This window comes from Cibotium barometz, chromosome 10 (assembly GCF_041138505.1).
Source record: "Cibotium barometz isolate CiBa-2024 chromosome 10, ASM4113850v1, whole genome shotgun sequence".
Taxonomy (NCBI): domain Eukaryota; kingdom Viridiplantae; phylum Streptophyta; class Polypodiopsida; order Cyatheales; family Cibotiaceae; genus Cibotium; species Cibotium barometz.
In genome coordinates, this window is record NC_141055.1 from 20725409 (window position 1) to 20751798 (window position 26390).

At 45.5% G+C, this 26390-nt stretch overlaps 1 protein-coding gene across 1 annotated transcript in view; it reads left to right on the top strand.

Moving 5' to 3' along the window:
• The first annotated feature begins 957 nt into the window (after positions 1 to 957).
• EMB2777 (Sas10/U3 ribonucleoprotein (Utp) family protein) overlaps positions 958 to 26390 on the top strand; it is a 96278-nt gene continuing 70845 nt past the window's right edge. The window contains exon 1 of the mRNA XM_086803782.1: positions 958 to 1088. The gene's annotated coding sequence lies outside the window, so the exon portion shown is untranslated. The remainder of the gene's footprint in view (positions 1089 to 26390) is intronic.

A 26390-nucleotide genomic window follows, 5' to 3' on the forward strand; every position in this document is an offset into this window, starting at 1 on the left:
GCTTACAAGCTTAAATTGTGAGCATGATGATGCTGATAAAATGGTTGTGCTCATCAAGAGCATGCAGTTTCCAACAAAGTCTAGAGGTTTTACGTATTGTTGCTACTACCTTTGATGATTTGGTATCACATTTAATTGAAAAAACAGGAGGAGCAAGCCAACATTAATATTGATCAAGTCTTCATAAGCACAAACACAAAATGGAAGACCAACAAGAAGATTTGATGCAGATTCTGTAAGCGGCTTGGACACAAAGAAGCGGATTGTTTTAAGAAGAAAGAGCAGGAACAAGTATGCCATCATGCCAATCTCCTTTGAAGAAGATGTTCCAGACTCTTCTAAAGAATATGGTGTTGATAAAGAAGAAATTCATGCTGGAACATGCTTCCCTTCCAGCCTCCTTTGAGCCCCACCTCTCTCTCCCCTCCTCCCTCCTTTGACTCCTCTCCTCTAATACGAGAGGCCAGCATCTCTCCCCCCCTCCCCCGTCGTCCTTCGCCGCCCTCCTCCTGCCTGTAAGAAACAACATACATGCCACTAGTTCATGTTACTTATGCACAATTGATGCCTCATTTTTTTTGCTCCATGTTGTGACGGCCTTAGTTGTGTGACCAGAGAGAGAGAGAGAGAGATTTGCATGACAAGAGAGAGAGGAGAGAGAGACAGAACAAGATCCTTTGAAGTATGAAAGAGAGAGAGGGCGTGTGTGTGTGTTCCTGCATAATACTACAAAAGGGAGATGCTAGGAAGATTTTCTCTTACGTCTCGTCTCGTCGTACACTTGTCAACAATTGCTAAAAAAAGAACACTTGTCAAAAGTTGCGAGAAGAAAGATGGCCTTTTTTTACAATCAAACCTAAGGGGAAAAAACAATGTGAATGACTCACGAGGGCATATTCTCAACAAATAGATTAAAAAACCAAGTGGGACCCGACCCTATTTTTTAACTAAAAATCTATCCCTTTAAATAAAATCAGAGGTGGCTCTGGTCGGTTTTATACTGCACAGCCCGAGCCTGTGGAGTCCTTTGGAAGGGTTGCGGTCCCTTTTGCCCTCGGTTTGTAGTCCTTCATCCGAGCCACGCACAGGTCAGTTCATTGCTTGGTTTGCTTTCTTGTTAGCTGAGAATGTATGCCGTGATTTATTGGAGCAGTGATTAAGGGGGTGGAAGGTGGGGTGCGTGCATTCATCAATGGGCGGTCGAGATGCGTGTATGTTGGGAGGGAGGGAGGGAGGGATGTATGGGTGTTTGAGAGCGTTTTGACCAGTGCAAACCTAGCTGTCCGTTTATAATGCTCTGAGAGAGAGAGAGAGAGAGAGAGAGAGAGAGAGAGAGGTTTTTAATCAAGCCAGTAGATCCTACAGCAGTGCACAAGTCAAGCAGCAGGTCGGGCCTGAGTCGGACAGCAGAACAGGTTAGGTAGCTCATTTTTGCAAGTCGTGGGCTGGTTGGGACCTGTTCAAGCGGGCCGACCCGTTAAATGGGTCCAAAAATGCCCTACAAAAGGAGCCAGCCCCTTGCTTCATTTCTCATCTCTCAAGCATTGAAGCACAAGCAGGTACTGACTTAAGGAGCAACATAGATCACCAGTAGGAAAGTGTCCAAATCTGCTAGAGGCAAGTTTGCTCGACCACAGGACCTGATCCTGCTTTTGTACTTCATTTACATATCCAACAATGCAAGCAAATACACCGCAAGGTGGAGCCCCCAGTTCCACACCAGCTATGGACCCATGATTCTTCAGATGACGTAGCTCGTGGAGACCCAAAATGGTTCATGAGATTAAGTAGATGCATTTGGAGTTCAAGGGTCACTGGGAGGAGTGGCAATGCAATGCCGAGGTTGCTAGATGTGCGTAGGTATAACATGTAGAAGCTTGATGAATAAGATGGGTACTTCAATGGACAGAATTTAGCATTCTTTTGTGACGAAGATAACGCACAATATAGAGAGATTTGTTCACACAAAGAGAGAGAGAGAGAGAGAGAGAGAGAGAGAGAGAGAGAGAGTTGGACACAGGATTGGGTCCCAAATACCCTTTGCAGGGCCCCCACCATGAATGGTGTATTTGCTTTATTAGAATGATGAACAAATAATGCAAATGTCTGTAGATGTGATGATCTGATCCTTGACCTTCAACCTTCACCCTTGCTGTAGTTTTCCCCTTGGTTGTCTTGGCCCTTGGAAGACTGCAGCCCCTTGTGAATTATGAGATAACTCAAATGAATCCTAGGCAATGCTTATATAGTGCCTAATCTATTGGTCGGTGGGTAGATGCAATAGTCGGCCTGTTTATTAATATCCCCACACTACCTGTTCTGAATGCCTTCTTCAGGCGCCTCTTTGCTGTTTGTGCTGGCCGCCCTTTTCATGCTGTCCAGCTTGGACTGCATGTGGGGCTGGTCGACAGGCTGTCCAGGCCTGGGCGGCCTGGCCGATAGCCTGTCGAGGCCATTGAGCCCTGCCTGCCTAGCCATGCTTGGCTGTTGGGCAATGACCATGGGCATGATGGAGTTGATGGTTTATTGTCTTGTGGATGACTACCATGAGGGTATAAATTGCACTTTCTTATAAGGTGAATTTGGGCATGTTCTTGGATTCATCTATGTATATCTTTATGCTGTATTAGCGGACATGCGAATTTCACATTGTGAAGTTTTCGTCCAAGTTGCAGCTAGTTGATATTGTTTCAATTCTTTCTATCTTCAGTGGTGCATATACCCTATCAATTACCTTTTTGTTGTAATAATTCTTTCTATTTGTTATGATCCTTAGTGCTAGGCTTCATTATGGTTGAGTCTGCCTTGTATCTCCGGAGCTCTGATAGAAACTCAGTACACAGACCTTTGTATGAATGTATGCTCTTATGTGTGTGTGTGTGTGTGTGCGTGTGGGGGGTGTGTGTGTGTGGGAGCATATATTGATACCAAGTTCTACACCCACTAATGTGCGGGACTTGCACACCTGATCAAGACCACTTACGGGACTTGTACTCCTGACCTTGGATGCTTAGAGTGGAACCCTGGTTGACTTGTCCTGGGGCAAAAGAGGGCTGCAAATGCCGAATCAAATCAGCCCCCTAAAAAGAAGGAAAAAAGGGACAATCTGGGCCTCTCTAGGCAAGACAAAATTGAATATATGAAGAGGGTAAATGTTTTAGGCGTGGCATTGCATGTCTCTTTAGTAGAGATATTTCAGCATTATGGTTGGGAATACAACTTATATATTTGGGCTTTTGTCCCAAGAGGACAAATTGGATGGCAGTAATTACTCCGTGTGGAGTTTCATGGTCCAAAACCTTCTTGTGGCCAAAGGTATATAGGGTTATGTATCAAGTGAAGATGTACGCCCTATAAACATAGCACCTAACACACCTGGCCGTTGTGCTCAACAAGCTGCAGCACCTGCTCTGCCCTCACAGGAGCAAAAGAGATGGGATACTCGTGATGCCCAAGCGATGGCTTTGATTGCTTTGTCAATAAAGCGATCAATTATACCACATATTAGGTCTTGTAGGACCTCATGACGAGCTTGGGATGTATTGGAGACCATGTATCAAGCTAAGAATGAGGCCAAAGTTGCCTTTCTTAAAAGGGAGTTGGAAAATGTGTCCATGGAAGATTGGGACAGCATGGCTGATCATCTTACGAAGATCCAATATCTTCGGGAGCAGTCGCTTAACATTGTTGAGGTCATTCCTGAAAAGGAGTTAGTCTCCAAGACACTATCATCATTGCCATAAACTTACCTCAATTTCCATACATCACTTACTCTGTTGATGCGGGGAAACCCATAACCAATCTTGTTTGAAGAGCTGGTTGGTTTGTTGAAGAGAAGAATCGGAAGAACAAATCTTCTGTCATGCAAGAAAGTGATGGGGCTTTTGTTGCCCAAGGCAAGGGCAAAGGAAAAGCCAAAAGCAATTTTCAGCTAAAGGCTGATTTGGGACAACATTCACAAAAGGCTAAGAATGATGCAGGCAAGTCCAAGAAAAAGGGCAAGTGTCACTACTGCAAAAAGCTGGGTCACTACGTAAATGAGCGTAGAAAACACTTGCAAATGAGAAGAAAAAGGAAAGCGGCATGGCTGCAGATTCTTCTTCATCACTTGCAGTGAAAGATGATGCGTCAATAAATCTTGTGCAAGATGACTGGACTTTTCTTAGTTGCAGTTATGATGTATCATTAGAGCATATGTCTCTCAATGCCAATGAAAGACTTGACACATGGTACTTTGACAGTGGTGCTTCTAAACACATAATCTCTCAAAGGAATTTGTTTAAGAAGCTTATGGTTGCCCATGAAGGCAAAATGGTAATATGTGCAAACAATTCTTCTTATCGAGTCAAGGGAGTTGGTGAGGTGATCCTCACAATAGTAGATGGCGTAGACTTATGTCTTCCAAATGTATTGTATGTGCTTGGGATTACGAAGAATTTAATGTCAGGCTCTATGCAATGAACTTTGAAGACAACAAGTGCACGGGACCGTGAAAGTGGCTATGCGTTAGTCACATCTAGCACATTGTGCCATGGGTTATATCAGCTTGACAGGTTTGACAAGAGAGAACATGATGCTCATGTGGTTACCGCTCTTACATCTGCCATGCAAGAGGCAGAATTGTGGCATGCCAAGTTTGGGCATGTGAATTATGGTGGTCTGATGGTACTGCAAAAGCATCAAATGTTGCAAGATATGCCTCACGTAGAACTGTCGCCAAAACATGTATGTGAAGGGTGCATATTGGGTAAGATGCACAGAAATGTATGGGTTATATTAGCTTGACAGCTTTGACAAGAGAGAGCATGATGCTCATGTGGTTACCACTCTTACACCTGCCATGCAAGAGGCAGAATTGTGGCATGCCAAGTTTGGGCATGTGAATTATGGCGGTCTGATGCTATTGCAAAAGCATCAAATGTTGCAAGATATGCCTCACGTAGAACTGCCACCAAAACATGCATGTGAAGGGTGCATATTGGGTAAGATGCACAGAAATGCATTCCCAAAAGATGGATCAACAAGGGTTGTCCGGAAATTACAGCTTGTGCACAATGATGTGTGTGGTCCTATGCGGACACCATCTATTGGAAAGCATGTATATTTTGTAACGTGACCTTGAGCTTTTGAAGCCCTCACAAACCAGGTTTGCATATATGCTCATTGTGGTTGAGAGGGTAGTGAGAGTCCAACAGGGACTCATGCGCACAGTGGTTAGTCGAGAGTGGATGAGCGGGGAGGACCATGAGCACCCGAAGGCAGTTGCTTTTGCACGCAGAGTGATGCAAGAAGATTGGTGGAAGGAGGCAGAGGCTTTATTGAGAGCTCTTCAACCAATCTATAGTGTTCTTCGCATCACTGACATGGAGGGCAGCACTCTTGGACTCTTGTACGAGTTTATGGACCGGATTGGAGAGGCTCTTAACCGATGCACTCTCTTGACAGATGAGAGGTACTGAACTTCCAACTAGTTACCTTCTTGTTGTAACTTGTAAGTTGTATCGTACTATGATCTATCGTAGCCTGTAGGAGTGAGCTAATAGCTTTGATCATTCATGGCTAATTTTTAGGGTTGAGGACATTCGACGGGTTTGGAATGACCGGTGGGATTGGTTCCATAGACCAATCCGCGCGGTTGCCCACATATTGCACCCTCTCTGGCGTAGTGAGGCCCAGTATATTAATGAAGAGTTGGAAGATGGATGGCAAGGTTACATTCAGAAATAGACAAGAGACGTGGAGCTCATGAGACGCTTGGAGGATGAGCGGCTAGTGTATCGGAATGCCAGCCACGCATTTGGTAGACAGACTGCATGCATGCGAGAGAGACAGCTTCAGCTAGTCTCATGGTGGGAGAAGTATGGGATCAGTAGCCCTCACTTGGTGAGTACAACTCTAAAAGACAAGTCTGTTATTTACATAATACATTGATCAATGATGATTATACTTAGACTTTAGTACCCTGTACTTACAAAGTTTCTGTACTTTAATGGCAGAAACGCCTCGCCATTCGAGTTCTCTCACAGGATTGCAGTTCGGGTCCTGCTGAGAGGAACTGGAGCACATTGGTCCTCTTCCATACAAAGAAGAGGAACAGGTTGTCTATTGCTCAGTTGGAGCGGTTGGTGTATTGCCATTGCAATCTTTGCCTAATTGAGCAGTCGGGCAATCGATCTATTTGGTCTCTTGGGATTGTTCCTACGACGCGACATATATGCCATGTTGTATGAGGAGTTGATGGCACCTGCTCATGGCACACGAGCATCTACAGTAGCATTATCAGGAGGTGCTAGTACTAGTGCAGTAGCTGAGACGAGTGCGGCAGTTGAGCCAGCATCATCCTCTTCTGAGGGTGACATTGAGTCTACCGAGGAGAGTACTGATGAGGACATCGAGGATGGTGAGGATTGAGTGTCCAGTTGGCAGTGCCCACACTCCATATTGAGGACTCTAGTCTTTGGGACTATCAAGCTCCTCTAGTTTACTATTTGTCGTCATTCATGCATGATTGCATCTTTCAGGCTTCAGCATGCTTTACTTTGTGTATTTCAGACTTCGGTTTACTTTTTTTGTATCAGCTCAAGATTCAAACTTTTTGTGATCACTTTGAGTGCCATTATTGAGTAGTTGCCATTATTGATGATGAAATCCAGATCTTGATTCTTGATGTTGCTAATTTATTTATGCCAATTGGTTAGTGACTCAGCTGGGTACTCACTGTAACTAGGTCACCCAGATTCTTTAGTTTTAGCTTGTAAACATGTTTTAATGTGTAAATGATACATGTTTAATATTGTTTTGCAGGGAAGGCAACATATTTTTAACATATTATAAACTTGTATATAAATTTTGAGGCCTGTACCCCCCCTTTTTGTATGAAACGTTTTTGAAACTTCTGGAAAATGAATGAAACGTTTATGAAACACGTTTCATGAAACGCCTGGCAACTATGAATACATGTCCATTGCTTTCAAAGCTTTTATGGCATATAAGGGCATGAAGCATCAATGCACAATGCCGAACTCTCGTCAGCAAAATGGTGTTGCTAAGAGAAAGAACAGGTCATTGATGGAAATGGCTAGATGCATGGTTAAAGGCAAAGGCTTGTCTCACCTGGAGGCAATCAGGTGTGCTACACATGTTTTGAGTAGATGCCCTACCAAAGCATTGAATACCATAACGCCATATGAGGCCTGGCACGAGAGGAAACCTAAAGTTGATCACTTAAGAGTTTTCGGATGTATTGCTTATGAACATGTATCTCAGCAATTGTGAGGTAAGCTTGATGACAAAGCCACTTAGTGTATATTTATGGGTTATAGTAGTGGTAGTAAAGGGTATCGTCTCTTTAAGCCTTCCACACAAAGGATTTTGGACAGCAGAGACAACGTGTTTGCTGAAAATTCAGACCAGCCATTGGTTGAATTTTTTGGACAGCCACCTTCAGGCCCACATAACATGTTTGAAGGACTTCTTTGTTGGGAATTGATGTTAAACCGATCATGTCAAGTGGGAAGACTCCGTTGGACACCCACACGCGTTATAGCACAACTTTAAAACCACATTTGAAATGGACAACTTATTACAACTTGAAATTGAAATGAAATGAAATGGATAGATGGACACCAGAACTGGGGCAGAACGGGCTGTCATGTGCACAGTGTGTATCTACCGTGTGCTATACGCATGCAAGACTAGTTTCGAGGCTTGGGGAAGCTTGGAACTAGGCAGGCTGATTGACGAGCTGAGTCAGGGAAATACTAACGGGCGGGCACCCAAGTATGGACGGGCGGGCGGCCAAGTGTGGACGCCCAATGACCGGCCAAGAGCCTATAAAAGGGTGGCCAAGGTTAGTTATTGGATTATAGAGAGTCTCGCAAGTTTGTGAGAGCTCTATGGTCTTGGAGCCTGGATCTAGTGCAGACGTGCACCTGCTTTATGCAGCCGAGGCCGGCAGCAATCTTGAGGCCCGCGAGGGCAGCTTCGTGGCGGTATGGGACGTCGCGAGGAGGAGATTGGTCGGTACGTCAACCTAGTTAGCTCAGCTCGTGGCTCGGTGGGGACAGCCAAGACTGTGGACTTGCCCACGGCTGTCATGGTTGGGAGGTGAGTCAGCCCTGCACCCCCTTTGCTTGCTTGTTTGTTCGTTTGTTTGCAGGATTCGAGTTCGAACCAAGATCGATCACGAGGGGATCCGTGGGGATTTGACAGTGGTATCAGAGCATACCTCGTGAACGAGCAAGTCGGTAGGTAGAGTAGAAGAGGTCGAAGAACGGTATGTGTTAAAAAAGCTTGCTGTTTTTTCTGTGCATACTGCAGTTTTCAGATTAGTATGTGCTTTTTCTTCATCAAAGAACCCCATGTTGATGGGAGATGGTAGGTTTAGAAGGGTTGAATGCTTTTGCAAAGAAGAGGCTTGTTTGTGTGTGCAGTCATACGCATGAACTGCAGGGAGAGAAACAGAAAAACGAAAAAAGCAAGTTTGCTTTTCGTTGATTGAACGAGAGAGAGAGAGAGAGAGAGAGAGAGAGAGAGAGAGAGAGAGAGAGAGAGAGAGAGAGAGAGAAGTGGTTGTGGCATGCTGATTGAACGATGGTGAGCAGGCGATTGGTAGTCGAGTCTGTGCAGTCGATAAAGCTGGCAGTCAGCGTGCGAGGGCAGCCGTGATGGCAGGCGTCTTAGGCTATAGTTGCAGGCGGCCAGCAGGCCTGCGTAGCCAGGCGAGCCCAGGCCTACGCCAGGCTGCCAGGCAGCCAAGCCACGTAGGCGCCTAGGCTACGCCAGGCGGGCAGCGCCCAACCAGGCCCTGTAGGCGGCCCAGCACAGGTATCGCATCCGGCTGGCGCAGGCGCACACGCAGGCTGGTGCGACAGTTCTGGCGCCGGCAGCAATGACGACAGCAGCGACGGCCAGCTCTCCACGTCACCAGACAGCATCGGGCTAATCCAGGAGGGAAGCGAAGCAAATCGCAAGGAAAGCATTTCGTTTTTTTTTTCTATGCTTTCGTTTTTTTGTTTTTTTTAGGGGAGTTTAAAATATTTAAATTTTAAAAGAACCCCCTCTCTAAGGTTTCCAAGGTGTTTATTTTTTTAAGAACAAAGAATATATATATATTCAAAAAAAAAACACAAAAGCTAAAGCAAAAGCTAAGCCTAGCTTTTCGAGATTTTTTTTGGCTTTTGGGAAACCTTTATAAACCCCTCACGTGGCCTTCTTGCCACACATCTCTCGAGTTCTCAAGTTCTCAAGTTTTCAAGCTCTCAAGCTCTCAAGTTCGCTCGCACTTTTGTTATGCAAAGATCAAATTTTCTCTCCACGTACCCTCTTCACGATGTCGACCCAAGAATAGGAGTTGGAGCCCCTCATGAAACGCGAAGGCTTGCCGGCTACGGAAGGTACCGATGCCGATCTTTTTGACGATTTTGTGTCAAAATCAGATTTCCAAGAGTTCAAAGTAGCTCTCGAAGCTTCTTCGACGGAACGTCAGGCACAAATCGCAGCCCAGATGCAAGCTTTGCAGAACTCCATCGCTCTATTGACCACTACCCTCTCTACTTTCTCGGGAATGGATACCTTGGCTTCTGCTTTAGGCCCTAATATTACTCCGGAACCGTTCGGGGGCGAGCAAAAGCAGAGAACCAAGGAGATCGTGGACACTTGGCTACACAAGTGGCAAGTTCACTTTCAGTTTCATCCATATGATGATGGAAAGAAGATACAGTTAGCAGTAGGTTTCCTGTCCGGCAAAGCTTTGCTTTGGTGGAAGGAACTGAACCCAAAGCCAACGACTTAGGCACAATTTGAAGACGTCTTCAAGAAAGAATTCCTCAAGAAAGAGGATGATTATGATGTTGTTGCCCGGTTTTCAGCTTTGACCATGACCTCGCAGCACCTCACTTATGAGGTCTACCTCCATAAGTTTCGTGACTTGCAGATGAAGGCTACAAAGATGGATCCCACTACTCTTTTGGGGTTTTTCGTAGCTGGTTTACCAGACTCGTACCGATTACAGGTTAAAAATAACAAATACAAAACATTGGACGAGGCCATTCATTCAGCTCGTATCTATGATGATACGATGGTCTCTTCCAAGTCAAAACCCGTTACCGAGCAGGGGAACATGCATAAAAGAAAGTTCTTCGCACCTATGGCTAACACGACTGAAGGCAAGTCTTCGGACCAACCTTCGAAGAATTCAAGTTCGACACCAACAAAGAAGAAACGACTTCTTAGGGCTTTGAAGCTCAAGAAGGAAGGACGTTGTTTTATCTGCGAAGAAAAAGGACACATGCGTAATGAGTGTCCGAAGCAAAAGGGTACCAAGACAAACGTAGGACCCAAGTCAAAGGCAGCTAACCAGTTGTCTTTGACAGGTACGTCAATTACTATACTTTCTCGCCCTAGTACTTGTTCTGATTGTCTGTTCAATTCTAAGGTATTTGGCATACATGATCTTCTCCGAGTTTATGGAGAAGTGAATGGCCATAAAATTCACATTCTGTTAGACCTTGGCAGTTCGCATAACTTTGTTAACTACAAACTTGTGCAGAAATTGAGTCTTGATACGACACTCAGCGACCATACCTATGAGGTACGTCTACCTGCGGGTAGACAAGTTTGGGATCGCAAGGTGGAGATGCTTCCAATCCAGATTCAGGACTACAAAGACACTCTGGAATGCTATGTCATGCATCTGGAAAATGTAGACTTGTTATTAGGGATTGAGTGGTTTAAGACTCTTGACGTCCAGATAGATTGGTCTAGTCATATTTTTTCTTTTCAGCATAGGGACACCAAGTATAGTATTTTAGGTGATTGTATTCATCCCTCTCAGGGACCTCTTGTAAATACAATTGATTTTGGAAATATAATGAATTCTTCTTTGTACACCGCTTTCCATTGTGTCTTGATTCCACTTTCTTCTTTTGTCATCCCTTCCTTGGATGTAAATGAATTAAGTGTGTTTGAAAGCAAAGAATTACAGAAGATACTTGATTTGTTTCAAGATGTATTTCCTAAGGAATTGCCATCGGGTTTACCACCTGAACGGGCAGTAGATCATCGTATTGACTTGATCCCTGTGCTCATCCTGTGAGTATTCCACCTTATAGGATGAGCCAAGCTGAGGAAGATGAGTTGGCTAAACAACTCGAAGATTATTTGAGGATGGGCCAGATCCGTCCAAGTAAATCACCTTGGGGTGCACCTGTGTTGCTTAGGAGAAAGAAGGACAATACTTGGAGAATGTGTATAGATTACAAGAGATTGAACAAGTTGACCATTAAGAACCGTTATCTCTCCCTAGATCAGATGACCTAATTGACCGGTTAGCAGGAGCGAAATATTTCACGAAGATAGATTTACGTACTGGCTATCACCAGATACGTATTCATGAAAGGCATGTCGAAAGAACCACCTTTCGGACTAGGTATGGCCATTACGAGTTTCTCGTATTACCTTTTGGGTTAACCAATGTTCCAGCCACTTTCCAGCAAATGATGAACGATCTTTTTCGTGAACATTTCGGGAAATTTGTGGTGGTATTCCTGGATGATATTTTGATATATAGCCGTACTCTTGAGGATCATGTCAGACACCTCACGATTGTCTTATCTATTTTGAGACAGAATCGACTATATGCTAAGTTGAGTAAATGTGAGTTCTTTATGACCGACGTCATTTCCTTGGGACACAAGATCACTAGAGATGGATTGAGCATTGACTATGACCGAGTTCAGAAGGTTTTGGACTGGCCTATACCGCAAACAGTGAAACAACTTCGTTCTTTTCTCGGTTTTGTTGTTTTTCTTCGAAAATCTGTACGGGAGTACTCTCAGCTCACACTATGTGTGTGATGTGGATGATTTGAGAGGCAGGAAAGCTCGTTGGGCAGAGTTATTGCAAGATTTTGATTTTGAGATCCGTTATCGGAAAGGGTCCATGAATAGTATTGCAGATGCGCTTAGTCGGATTAGAGAGGTGAATACTTTGTCGTTCACTGAGATTTCTACTGACTTATTTCAGTCATTGAGAGGGCTTTGCAGGACTGATAGTTAATTTGGTCCATTTTGGCAGAAGATCCAGGACGGGAGCTCATTGATTGACCAAGACTCGGTGACTGAGCAGTCTACTATTTAGGCTGCAGGAGGTCAGTGGATGATTCGGAATGGTTTGCTATTCCGTAATGATAAAATTTGTGCCACACAGATCTCGGACATTAGGTCCAAGATTCTTAAGGAGTGTCACGACGCCCCTTCTGCTGGACACCCTGGGGTACACAGGACATTATCTTTAGTGAAACACACTTTTTATTGGCCGAAGATGAAAGGGTATGTAGAAGATTATGTTCTCAAGTGTCAGATTTGTCAGGCAAATAAAGCTGAACGCTTTAGACAGGCTGGGTTGTTGCATCCTTTGCAAATCCCAGGTAATAAATGGGAAAGTATTTCCATGGATTTTATTACCGGATTGCCAAGAACACATCAAGGCCACGATTCTATTTGGGTTGTGGTAGATTGCTTCACAAAAATGGCTAGATTTTTACCGACCCGGAAGACTATTACAGCTACGCAATTAGCTCGGCAGTTTATCAAGCAATTGTTTAGACTGTACGGGTTACCGCAGGACATAGTCAGTGATAGGGACTCTAAGTTTACGAGTGATTTTTGGAAACTTGTTTTTGAGAAGTTGGAAACAACTTTGAATTTGAGTTCCTCTGATCATCCTCAATCTGATGGCCAGACTGAAAGAGTGAATCAGCTTTTGGAGGATATGCTTCGAGCATATGTATCCAAAAGACAGAGTTCATGGGAGGATTATCTTCCTATGTTAGAATTTGCATATAACAGTACTAGGCATATGAGTACAGGGTTTAGTCCTTTCATGCTTATGTATGGTTTTCAACCTAGATCACCTGTTACAGTAGGATTCTCAGGACTTCAGCATGATGCAGCACATAATTTTTTGCAAGATATGCAGGAAATGTTACAAGTTGCAAAGGAATCTATTAGAAGTGCTCAAGACCGAGACAGGTTTTATTCTAATAGACATCGTTCACCTAGAGAGTTCTCTGAAGGAACGATGGTGTATTTGCGAGTTCCAAAAGATTCCGAGACTTTACGAACAGGTAGATCTCCGAAATTATCCCCTAGATACTGTGGACCATTTCGTGTTACACGACGGATTGGTTCAGCTGCATATGAATTGGATTTGCCTTCTCATGTGAAAGTTCATCGTGTATTTCATGTCAGTAGACTTAAGGAAGTACCGGGTGGAGCAGATCAGTTAGTTACTCCTCAAGAAATTATAGATGTCCAGGACATGACATTTGTTCCGCACGAACCTGAAAAGATTCTTGGCTTTCGTGAACGAAGATTGCGTCATACGCTTATCACGGAATACAAGATCAAGTGGAAGGATCGTATTGAGGAGGACGCTACATGGGAGACATTAACTTCTCTTCAGAGAGATTACCCTGGCTTTTTAGTGAGCTCAGGAGTGAGCTCTTAGAGGAAGGGGAGTATGTCATGTGCACAGTGTGTATCTACCGTGTGCTATACGCATGCAAGACTAGTTTCGAGGCTTGGGGAAGCTTGGAACTAGGCAGGCTGATTGACGAGTTGAGTTAGGTAACGGGCGGGCACCCAAGTATGGACGGGCGGGCGGCCAAGTGTGTGGACGCCCGATGAGCGGCCAAGAGCCTATAAAAGGGTGGCCAAGGTTAGTTATTGGATTATAGTGAGTCTCGCAAGTTTGTGAGAGCTCTATGGTCTTGGAGCCTGGATCTAGTGCAGACGTGCATCTGCTTTATGCAGCCGAGGCCGGCAGCAATCTCGAGGCCCGCGAGGGCAGCTTCGTGGCGGTATGGGACGTCGTGAGGAGATTGGTCGGTACGTCAACCTAGTTAGCTCAGCTCGTGGCTCGGTGGGGACAGCCAAGACTGTGGGCTTGCCCACGGCTGTCATGGTTGGGAGGTGAGTCAGGCCTGCACCCCCTTTGCTTGCTTGTTTGTTCGTTTGTTTGCAGGATTCGAGTTCGAACCAAGATCGATCACGAGGGGATCTGTGGGGATTTGACACGGGCCGACCCCCCCCCCCCCTCAATATATGATATATTTATTGGGAGTATTTAACAAATACAATGCTCCATGGGTTCCAAGAACCAGATGATGTCCATGTACATATGAATACAGTACCAAACAAATAGGCTCGAAGTCGACGTTCGAAGTAGATGCTCGAAGCAGAACGACCACTAGCGTGGTCCAGTCTCTACGGTCCTGTGCTTTCACTGGACTCCGCGGAGAGCCCCTCACTGGTGTTCCGAGAACACGCACAAACAAGCACTCTCGTACTAACGCTTGGCTCTCCCGATCTCAGCACCTTTGGACCAAGATTCTCCAATAGAGCTTGGACTACCCGGCACCGAACGGGTGTTACCGTGGGGAATGAATCCCTTATCAGATTTAACACAAAGTACTTTATTTAAATCTGAAAATTCACTTACTTGTGGATGGTAGAAGGAAATCCAATACCCATGTGTGCAGTTACTTGAGAGAAACACCAAGAGACAGCATGTCGAGAGAAGTAGTTGCTGTATGGAGGTGACACACAGCTTGTATGGTTACCCGGCTACAGTGGAGAAGGGATAGCAGCTTGCAGCCACTGGCTTATAGCACACAGTTGGAGAGGACTCACAGCACACAGCCGCTCTGTTGAGATGGAGGCGCCCGCAGTAGACAGAGGAAGCAGCGCCTGTGGAGGATGCAGCCTGCGCAGCTGCCTGCTTGTGTGGTGGGCAGCCTACTGGACAACCAGCGCAGCCCACAGCAGTAGGGATTTGCAGTCGCCAGCGGAAGGTACTGAAGTGCAGCCTGTCAGCAACCGCCTTGGAGCAGAAGCGTATATAGTTCAGCAGCCGCCTGGGAGCATGGGGAGGTGCTTAGCTGCAGCCTGTAGTGCAGAGGATAGGGCAGCCAGCCGCCTGGAAAAACAAGTGCAAGAGGCGGTCGCCGGATTGTTTTTCTTTTACGAAAGATGATGGAAGCCAATTGCCGGGTGAGACTACGATGGAGGTGAAGGCTTTTTTTATAAAAAAATAAAGTGGAGTTAAACCATATTGTGTTGTGGCTGGCTACCCACGTTTGCATGTGGGCAGCCAGTTCTAAGGGGTGTGGGTAGGTGACCATGCACCCGCCCCCACACACACACTAAAGTGGGGCTCTCCACCCGCCCCTAAGTGGGTGCCCACTTTTAAGTGAGTGTGAACAATTGACATTATAAAATAAAGGTTAAAATATGAAATATTAAAATAACATGTGCAATATACTTACCACCGGTTCACATGCACCGAAACTCGTCAAAAGACACAGCAGACTTCACAACTCACTGGCAGGCGTCCCCGCTCAGTAAGTAACACGTCAAGCAGGCAAACACAAAAATGCAAGTCATGCAAAAACAGTTTCAAACATGCAAAACATGTGTGCATATGCAAATAGTATCATGGACATATCTCCCGTTCATGGAACAAGTACAAAATATCTGTCGGCACAAAAATGGCACGACGTAAAACATAAAAACCTGGTCTTCCTATGGAGTGACTGTTGGGGTAAAGGCATAATGCCCACCCTTATAGTGTGTACAAGCCCATAAGTTATAGTACATAGTACACTTAGTACTTTTAATGTACTAAGTGCACTATGTGTACTAGTGCAATATACATGTGTGATAGGGGAGTCACACACACTCATTCCCATGAGTTGACTTATCCCCACAACTCTCTCTCTCTCTCTCTCTCCCCCTTGTTCTCTCTGTGTATGTCTCCCACATGAACTCTAACCTAACCCTAATTCTATCTTTCTCCCATTCAACTGGTATCAGAGCCTTCAACTGGAGCCATGGTCACTCTGCTGGTCATACCCTGATTTCTCTGCTGGTCGCCATCCAGACACACGGCAGCAGTGCTGCGTGTGTAGAACTATTGCTGGCATTAGACGAGTTGAGTCCTGGAGAAGAAGCGCAAGGACACGACAAGAGCAGCGAAGTGTGTAGCACCACTAGGCGGATAGGCGAAGGCAAACGCAGCAACGCTCGCAGCAAGTCGTGACATCTTGAGCAGCGCGCCTGGCCACTAGGCGAAGGCAGCACTGGCCCTTGTTCACTATCGGCAACGAGGACAGACGAGAAGAGCTCGTGAAAGAAGGCTACAGGCGAAGACGGCGCTACTTTGAGTCGGCGGCAGCTGGTAGGCAGGCGAGCGAAGAAGGTAGCGAACCACTGGGCGCCTGGCCACTAAGCGAAGGCAGCGCTGGCCCTTCGCTCCTCAGCTCCACAGCTCATCGCCAGAGCCAGCATCGTTTTTATGTATTTTTTCCCCACGCCCGCAGCTCTGTGTGTAGCTCATACCCCTTTCGCTCGATCGACTTTTCTGAACTCCAATTGGGTTGTTGCTGCTGCTGTGGGCGTGGGAGCCCTTCTTCTACAACTTCGGGGCAAGCGATGCTCTCCTTCAGAAAATCAGAGCATCTCATCTTCTTCTGAAAAATCTGCACTAATACAGCTACAGCAGCTTACATCACCCCCCTTCTGCACAGCATCAGATTTTCTGCAACAGCAAAAATCATCAACCCCTTTTCCTGCAACAAAAAGAAAAATAAAAAATTACAACGTATTCTGCTTCAAGTTTTTTTTTGGGATTTGCAATTGAGCAAGTACAATCATCAATTGAGCAGGTACAGGTGCCGAATTGCTCAATTTCTGAGCAAAATTGGCAAAATTGAGTGACATTGGTCACAATCAAGATCAATTTGCAGGAAATTGGATGTCGAAATTTGGGGCTTTTGATGTAATTGTGCAATTAAGCACTCATACATGCTGTATGATGTGAGAAATCGCACATTTGGGCAAAATTGCAGCAAATTGCAGTGCAAATCAAGGGGCTTTTGTGCCGATTGTATTGATTTGCAAAATTTGCAGCAAATTGCAGTGCAAATCAAGGGGCTTTTGTGCCGATTCGATTGATTTGCATGCAGGCAATCGCATTTGATGTTGTGGATAATGTGTTGATGCCTTACAAGCACTCAATGTGCCTGTAAATCAAGGGGCTTTCATGTATTTGATGTATATGTGGCCAGGGGGAAGCACTGTGAAGACTCTGGATGCCTTCATGTGCGTCAATGTACCATGTATGATCAGCAATTGATCTTAAATCAAGGGGCTTTTCAAGATTTTATGCTTGTTGAGCTTGGCAAAGCAGCAGGCAAGACATTTATGCCTTGAATCCTCAGAAATCAGCTTGCAGTCAAGGGGCTTTTGCCCAATTTCTGTTCGGAACTGTCGTATGCAGTGTTCGGGACTGTAAAAGTCTGATTTTCACTCATTTGGACAGCCAGGAGAGCATTTATTGCTACTGTACCTTCTGGTACAGATTTGGCACAGCTTTGTGCAAGTTTTGGCATGGCTGTACACTGATTTGAGTGAAGAAAAGGTTCAATTTCAGTTGCTGTACTTGCCGGTACAGGTTTGGTACATCACAAGAGAGCACTTGGTACTGCTGTACAGTAATTTGGAAGGGCAACAGAGCACATTTAAGGTGCTGTCCTAAATCTGCAGCAACCAGATTTTGCTGATTTTATCACATAAAGTGGGAGAAAAGTTGCATTTGTGCTTCCGCAATGGGAGATAAAGCTTGGGAGAACAACTGTGAGCACTTTGTGTGCTTTTGGTGCAGTGTTTGCACATTTTGCAGGGAGTCAGGCATTGACAGGTTGCATATTGCTATGGCAACCGCAGGTGAGAGCTCTTCATTGCTTCACATCAAGAAGCTTGAAGGCTCACATAACTATGATATTTGGCAAACCCAGTGCTACAATGTGTTGCTCCAGAAGAAGCAGCACAAGCCTATCAAAGAAAGGGGTGTGATGCCCGCTTCTTTTACTGCTGAAGAGTGGGAAGATATGGATGAGCTGGCAAGATCTACTATCATGTTGTCTGTGTCAGACTCTTTACTTTTCAGCATTCGTGAAGAGAAGACAGCATGGGGAATGTGGCAGAGATTGCAGGACTTGTATGCCCAGCAAAGTGCCTCAAGCAAAGTGTATTGGTTGAAGAAACTCATAGGTCTTCAGATGAAGGAAGGGGCGTCTATGACAGCCCATCTAAATGAGTTTAATGGTATTGTCAGCCAAGTTATAAATCAAAAGTTGGCAATGGACGATGAGTTCAAAGCCACTTTTCTGTTATGCACTTTGCCAGAGAGTTGGGACACATTCAGGATAGCCACTAGCAATTCGCATGCTATGCTGTCATATGCAGATGTTGAGGGTGCTCTTCTTCAAGAAGAGATGAACAGGAAAAACTACTCTGTTGGAAAGTCCAATGCAATGAATGCACGTGGGAGATCCCAACAAAGGGGAAAAAGCCAAGAACGGGGAAGGAGCAAGTCTCGCTCCAAAAAGGACTTGGAATGCCATTATTGTGGCAAGAAGGGACACATTAAAAAGCAATGCTACAAATGGAAAAATGATCAAAAGGAAAAGGGAAAAGCCAAAGACAAAGACAAAGATGAAGCCAAAGATGTAAAGCCAAAGGGCAAAAGTGGAGTCAAGATTGAAGAATTCAATGTGTCACATGCAGGTGACAGTGAGGATGAGGTTCTATGTACGTCTTCACTTGATGCCCATTCACTTCTTACAGGTGGTCATGGTATGCACTCATGGATCATTGATTCAGGTGCCTCCTTTCATGTCACAGGTTGCAGAGACTTGTTTGTCAGGTATACTGCTGGCAATGAAGGAGTGGTTTATTTGGGTGATAACCATGCATGCAAGATTCTTGGCAGAGGTGATGTGAGGCTTGTGTTTTCTGATGGCTCACAGCTTATGCTCCATGATGTCAGGCATGTGCGTGAGATCAAGAAGAATCTGCTTTCTACTGGACAACTTGATGATGCTGATTATGTTACCACATTTGGTCGTGGAAAGTGGAAAATTAGTAAGGGCTCACTGGTTGTTGCCAGAGGCTCTAAGGTGGACACTCTTTACTTTATGCATGCAGGTGTTTGTCACCATGCTAATGTAAATGCAATCGAGCTGCCGGAAATCTCTATGTGGCATAGCCGGTTGGGACACATGAGTGTCAAAGAAATGGAGCAATTGTCTCGTTTGGGTTACTTGCCTTCTCTAAAATTTTCAAGTTTTCAGTTTTGTGAGCATTGTATATATGGCAGGCAACTGCAGTGCCCCCACAAGAAAGCTCTTGGACAGAAAGATGCTCAGTTAGAGCTTGTGCATACAGATGTATGTGAGATGCCTCAGCTTTCTTTGGGAGGGGCAAAATACTTTGTGTCTTTTATTGATGATGCCACACGTAAGGTGTGGATTTATCCTCTTCGTTTGAAGAGTGATACATTCTCAGTGTTTCAGAAGTTTGTTGCTCTTGTTGAGAATCAAACTGGCAAAACACTGAAGGCTTTGCGTTCCGACAATGGTGGAGAGTATATGTCTAAACAGTTTCAGGACTTTTGTGATGCTAAAGGCATCAAGAGGGAACTCTCTACTCCTTATGATCCTCCACAAAACGGGACAGCAGAGAGGATGAATAGGACTATTCAGGAGAAGGTCCGTTCTATGTTGTCACATGCTGCATTACCTCATGGTTTTTGGGCTGAAGCTGTTATGACAGCCGTTCACCTTATAAACAGGTCACCTAACACGAGGCTTGGTGGGAAAGTGCCAGAAGAAGTATGGACAGGGAAGCCTCCGTCATACAAGCACTTGAGAGTGTTTGGTTGCGTTGCGTACGTGCACATACGCAGGGAAGTGCGCACCAAACTTGATCCTAAGTCTCACAAATGCATATTCCTAGGATATGGTGACAGAGGTGAAATGGGGTATAGACTTTGGGATCCCGTGAATAGAAAGATTATACGCAGCAATGATGTCATTTTTGATGAAACATGCATGTATAAGGAGCCTGCAAGGCAACAGGAGCCTAGCAGAGTCATCTTTGATGATGATGGACATCATGGACAACAACCAAGGGCTGTAAATCAGCCATTACAGCAACAAAACCAGCCCTTAAATGGTGCTGAAAATGGTCCAAATGGACAGCCAGACATGGTAGAAGATATCCCTATGGATATACCACAGTTAGAGGAGATACCGGGCATGATTTTTCAGCCTTATGGCATGGAACAGGAGCCACCAATGGGTGATATGCAGGCTGGACAGCAACCTGCAAATGATGGTCATTGGGTACGGAGGTCCACAAGACCCTCCAGAGCCCCTGACAGGTTTGTTCCAGGGGTTGACTACTTGATGCTTACTGACTGTGGGGAGCCCTCATGTTACAAGGAGGCTTTACAGAGGGCAGACAAAGCTCTATGGGAGCGTGCCATGAAGTCAGAGATGGATTCTCTGCACAAAAATGGAACATGGAAGTTGGTGCATTTGCCTGCAGGCAAGAAGGTTTTGCCATGCAAATGGGTTTACAGGCTCAAAGTTGCACCAGATGCAAAGCCAAGATACAAAGCCAGGTTAGTGGCTAAGGGCTTCAAGTAGGAATATGGTGTGGACTTTGAGGAGATCTTCTCTCCAGTGGTCAAAATGACCACACTTAGAGCTGTGTTAGCTTTGGTTGGTCATGATGATCTGGATTTGATTCAGATGGATGTGAAGACTGCTTTTCTTCACGGTGATCTCCATGAGGAGATATATATGCAGCAGCCAGAGGGTTATGCAGTGAGTGGAAAGGAGAAGCTTGTATGCAAGCTGAAAAAGAGTCTTTATGGGCTCAAACAAACACCAAGAGAATGGTATCATAAATTTGATACATTCATGAAATCCCAGAAATTCAGGAGAAGTGACATAGATCACTGCTTATACACCAAGAAAGCTTTGGATGGCAGTCTATTGATCCTCATCTTGTATGTTCATGATATGTTGATTGCTGGAAAATCTCGTAAAGAGATGGATGCCTTGAAGAAGAGGCTGCATCAAACCTTTGATATGAAGGATTTGGGTGATGCAAATCACATTTTGGGTATGCGGATACTTCGGGACAGAAATCAGCATGTGTTGTATTTGTCTCAGAAGGAATACATTGGCAAAGTTTTGCAGAGGTTCAATATGGACGGGGGGAAGAAGACTAGTACTCCTTTACCTCCATATGTGAAACTCAGTGCTATGGACAGCCCACAGTCAGATAGTGGCAGGGCTGATATGGCCAAGATTCCGTATGCTTCAGCTTGTGGCAGTCTCATGTATGCCATGGTTGCTACTAGGCCGGACATTGCATTTGCAGTGGGAGTGGTTTCTAGATACATGGCCAACCCTGGCAAGAAGCATTGGGAAGCAGTGAAAGGTGTCATGAGATACCTGAAGGGCACACAGGATATGTGCATTTGTTTTGGCAAACACGATAAACTAGTGCATGGTTACACGGATTCGGATTATGCCGGTCATCCAGATAACCGGAAGTCTACTACCGGTTATGTGTTTACATTCACAGGAGGTGCTGTGTCATGGATATCCAGGATGCAGAAGTGCATTGCCTTATCTACTACAGAGGCCGAGTATATTGCAGCCACAGAGGCTTGCAAGGAGGCATTATGGCTATCTCGGTTAGTGGTTGATTTGGGATATACAGGGGATATTCCATTGTTGCATTGTGACAGTCAGAGTGCCATCCAGTTGGCAAAGAATCCTGTCTTTCATGCAAAGACGAAGCATGTGGATGTGAAGTATCACTTCATCAGAGAGGTGATAGAGAACAAACAAATTCAGCTTGTTAAGATTCATACGGATGACAACCCGGCTGATCTGTTGACAAAGAGTTTGCCTCCGGAGCGGTTTGCTCATTGCAGACACTTGATGGGCATTGGATGAGGCCAGTTTCAGCCTTGATATGGCCTTGTATATTATCATGTACATGCTGATTTTTCTTTTCCTTCATTTAAGGGCACTTTGCCTTTAAGTGGGAGGTTGTTGGGGTAAAGGCGTAATGCCCACCCTTATAGTGTGTACAAGCCCATAAGTTATAGTACATAGTACACTTAGTACTTTTAATGTACTAAGTGCACTATGTGTACTAGTGCAATATACATGTGTGATAGGGGAGTCACACACACTCATTCCCATGAGTTGACTTATCCCCACAACTCTCTCTCTCTCTCTCTCTCTCCCTTGTTCTCTCTGTGTATGTCTCCCACATGAACTCTAACCTAACCCTAATTCTATCTTTCTCCCATTCAGTGACAGTCCCATAGGTAAGACACAGTTCCAGGCACAAGCCTCGCTATGGTGTGACAGTCCCATAGGCAAGACACGGTACGAATACTGGCTCTTCCATGGCGTGACAATCCCACGGGTCGAACACAGTCCAGGTCATACACGCGTGGCACCAGTCTGGCTCCCGTCCATATACGACACCATCCTGCTAACACACGCGTGGCACCAGTGAGCAAAATACTGGCCTCTTCACATGAGACACCGGCCTGGCCTCATGTGAACGAAACGCAAAAACTGGAGATGGACCAAATGGTCGGCCAATTGGTGACATCCCCCCGGGCTTCTAAAGAGTTGTCCTCAACTGAAAAGCCTCAAGATATGCCTGCAACAAGTGTGGGTAATCAACAAAATAATCCTCATTTACCCACTCTGCATCAATAGGCAAATAATTCTTAAACTTCACAAGGTATCTCCTAGAAAGCTTTCCTGCAGGTAGCTTTCTCTCCTTGTGAAAAACAATCTGTTCTGGCTGGAGGATCTCCTCAAGCTCTTCAATCTCTTGCGGATCTTCTGTGACAGGCTCATCAGGATCTGGCCCCACATATTTCCGAAATAGACTCACATGAAAAGCATTGTGAATCTTCCAATGACTAGGTAAAGCAAGCCTGTATGACACTTCATTGATCTTTTGAATCACCTTGAAGGGTCCATAATAGCGAGGAGAAAGCTTAGGATATGATCCTTCTCGTCCTGGCTTCTTCCGAAGCCTAGCCTTCTCAAATTTCAGCAAAACCCAATCACCTTCTTTGACTTCCATGTCCCTTCTATGCTTGTCAGCAGCCATTTTATGCTTATCCTGAGATCTTGCAATGGCTGTCCGCACCTGAGCAAAGGATACATCCAAGTCACGAACATATTCATCAGCTGCAAAAATCTCATCCTTTGTACGAAGGATGGGTGGCAATACCACTCTGCCATAGATAATCTCAAACGGAGCCTTTCCCGTGGAAGCATGGATCGTATTGTTGTAGGCAAACTCAACAAGTGGAAGATACTTCTCCCATGCAGTCTTTTGATCTGCCACATAACACTTCAACAAATCCAACACGGCTGAATTTGCAGCTTCACTTTGGCCATCCGTTTGGGGATGATAAGCTGTTGAAAACTTAAGCTTAGTACCCATATTATCAAATAAAGCCCTCCAAAAGAGGCTTGTAGTCCTGGGATCCCTATCCCCAACAATGGATTTAGGCGGCATACCATGATGCTTAAAAATATTAGCAAGAAAAAGCTTTACCATATGATCAGCTTTGATGGTTTTCTTGACGGGCAAGAAATGAGCTTGCTTGCTAAACTTGTCCACAATGGTCCAAATAGCATCATTCCCATGCTGGGATCTAGGCAAGTCCATAATAAAATCCATAGTAATACTTTCCCAAGGTTGCGAGGGAATAGGCAATGGCTGAAGCAAACCTGGAGGTTTTTGCCTGTCAAAACTCACCTTTTGGCAAGTAATACATGCACGTACATAAGCCTCAATGTCTTTACGCATGCTTGGCCAAAAGAAATATCTCTGAATCATGCGTGTAGTGGGCATAATACCTCTATGACCAGCATATGGTGGAGCGTGACATTCGTCCATGACCTTTGGACGCAAATCCTTCACCACACATAGGCAATTATCCTTCATAAGATAACCCTCATTGATAACATAAGAGGCATGTGAATGACCAGCCATCAAATCAGTCCATATATGGCAAAAATCAGCATCCAAATGATACAAATCTCTCATAGCAGATAAGTCTCCATGAGAGGCCACTGAGACTGCAGCTACATAAGGCCTCCTGGATGATGCATTGGCCACCACATTTTTCTTTCCTGGAGTATGCACAATTTGAAAATGAAACATGGAAAGAAAGTTTGCCATTCTCATCTGCTTCTCTGAAAGCTTTGTTTGAGATAGAAATTATCTCAAGCTTTGATGATCTGTCTTGACTACAAATTCAGCCCCAAGAAGATAATGTTTCCATATCTTTAAGGCGTGAATTACAGCCAAGAGCTCTTTCTCATAGATATCCATATGAAGCTCAGTTCCTGTACTTGTTGTGGTATGAGTGCTTGTTTGAGTACTTGTACTTCGTGGACCTATACCTCAGTCTGTGCGAGATAATTAAGCCAAGCTCTAGTACGAGAGTGCTTGTCCGTGCGTGGTATGACAGTTATGCGCCCACTGATCTCTAGGTATGAGATTGGAGGTCTGGCCGCCTTTGACTCATTCGATGAGTCCGGCATCAACACTCCACATTGACATTCAATTTGGGGTAACTTAACTTCATATTTGCATTGGATTATCTGGCTGGCAAGCCCTTGGAACTTTGTACATAAAAGTATATCCGATCAAACAGCTCATCTCAATATGAGTGTTATCATTCTTTGAGTTTAGGTCATATACATATGTGTGCACATCTAGACCTAATCCCAAAATTGATCAATGTACCTACTGGCTTTGCAAAATCAGTTAGAGAACCATTCATACTTGGTGAAAACATAACTGCTTCACCTTTGCTAGTCAAAATCACGAGCAACCTAAATCTTAGCTCTCTTTTGATTTGCCAAAGTCAAGTTGGCTTACCTCCATGGAATAAGACGTTCCGGAACAAAAATATTGGTACATCGAGAAACCTTCCATGTAGAAGATCCTAGCATCCCATATCACGAGGATATACCCCATATAAAATTCCATTCAGACGCATAACAATGATTTGGAGTAATCAAATCCTCCTCAGTCCTTGTCTTGATGCAACTAGACTTCCATCTTGATGTCTGAAACCGATCCCGTCAAGTGGGAATAGACTCCGTTGGACACCCACACGCGTAATAGCACAACTTAAATATCACAATTTGAATGGACAACTTAATAACAACTGAAAATTGAAATGAAATGAAATGTTGATCAATGGACACCAGCACTGGGGCCGGAACGGGCCGACCCAATACATGATATATTATTGGGAGTATTTAACAAATACAATGCTCCATGGGTTCAAAGAACCAGATGATGTCCATGTACAACTGAGATGAATACAGCACCAAACAAGAGACTCGAAGTAAACGTTCGAAGGAGAGTGACCCACCTGAGTGGTCAAGTCTCTACGGTCCTGTGCCTTCACTGGAATCCGCGGAGAGCACCCCGCTGGTGTTCTAGGACCACGCACCAACAGGCGCTCCCGTACTAACGCCCCTGGCTCTCCCGATCTCGGCACCCATGGACCGTGGTTCTCCAAAGGCTTGGACTACCCGGCACCGAACGGGTGTTAGCGGTAGAGAGAATCCTTTATCAGATTTACAACAAAATTCTTTACTTAAATCTGAATCCACTTACTTGTACCTCGCTAGTGGGAGACAAATACCCGAGGCGTCTGTGTGCAGCTACTAGAGATGGACACCAGGGCGTTGCAGCATGTCGAGGAGGAGGAGCAGTCGCCTGTGTAGAAAGCGTAGCCGCCTGAAGAGGGGAGCGCAGAGCCGCCTGTAGCCGCCTATGGAAGGGAGGCGCAACCGCCCGCAAGGGAGCACAACCGCCTGCTGTGCAGGGCGCAGCCCCCTGTTGTGGAGAAAGAGGAGGCGCAGCCACCAGTAGCAGCCTGTGGGAGGCGTGCGCAAGCGCTTGAGGGGTAGAGGGAGCAGCCGCCTAAGGAGAGGAGTGCAGCCGCCAACTGAAGGGCGTAGCCGCCTGTTGTGGAGAAGGTGCAGCCGCCTGCAAGGGAGGAGGAGGAGGCGCAGCTGCCTGCTGGAGAGCAAGCGCCGCCTGCTGGAGAGCAAGCGCAGCCGCCTGCTGGAGAGCAAGCGTAGCCGCCTGCAGAAGGCACAGCCGCCTGTTGGAGAGGAGGCGCAGCCTGCTAGAGAGCAAGCGCAGCCGCCTGCAGAAGGCACAGCAGTCTGCTGGAGAGGAAGCGCAGCCGCCTGCAGAAGGCACAGCCGCCTGCTGGAGAGGAAGCGCAGCCTACTGGAGAGCACAACCGCCTGCTGTGCAGAGCGTAGCCGTCTGAAGAGGAGAGGCGCAGCACCCTGCAGAGTGGAGGTGCAGCCACCTGAGAGCAAACGGAGAGGAGATGATCGCCGGCTGTGTTTTTCCAAGTGGGTGGGGTGGTCGCTCTTTTGTAGGAGT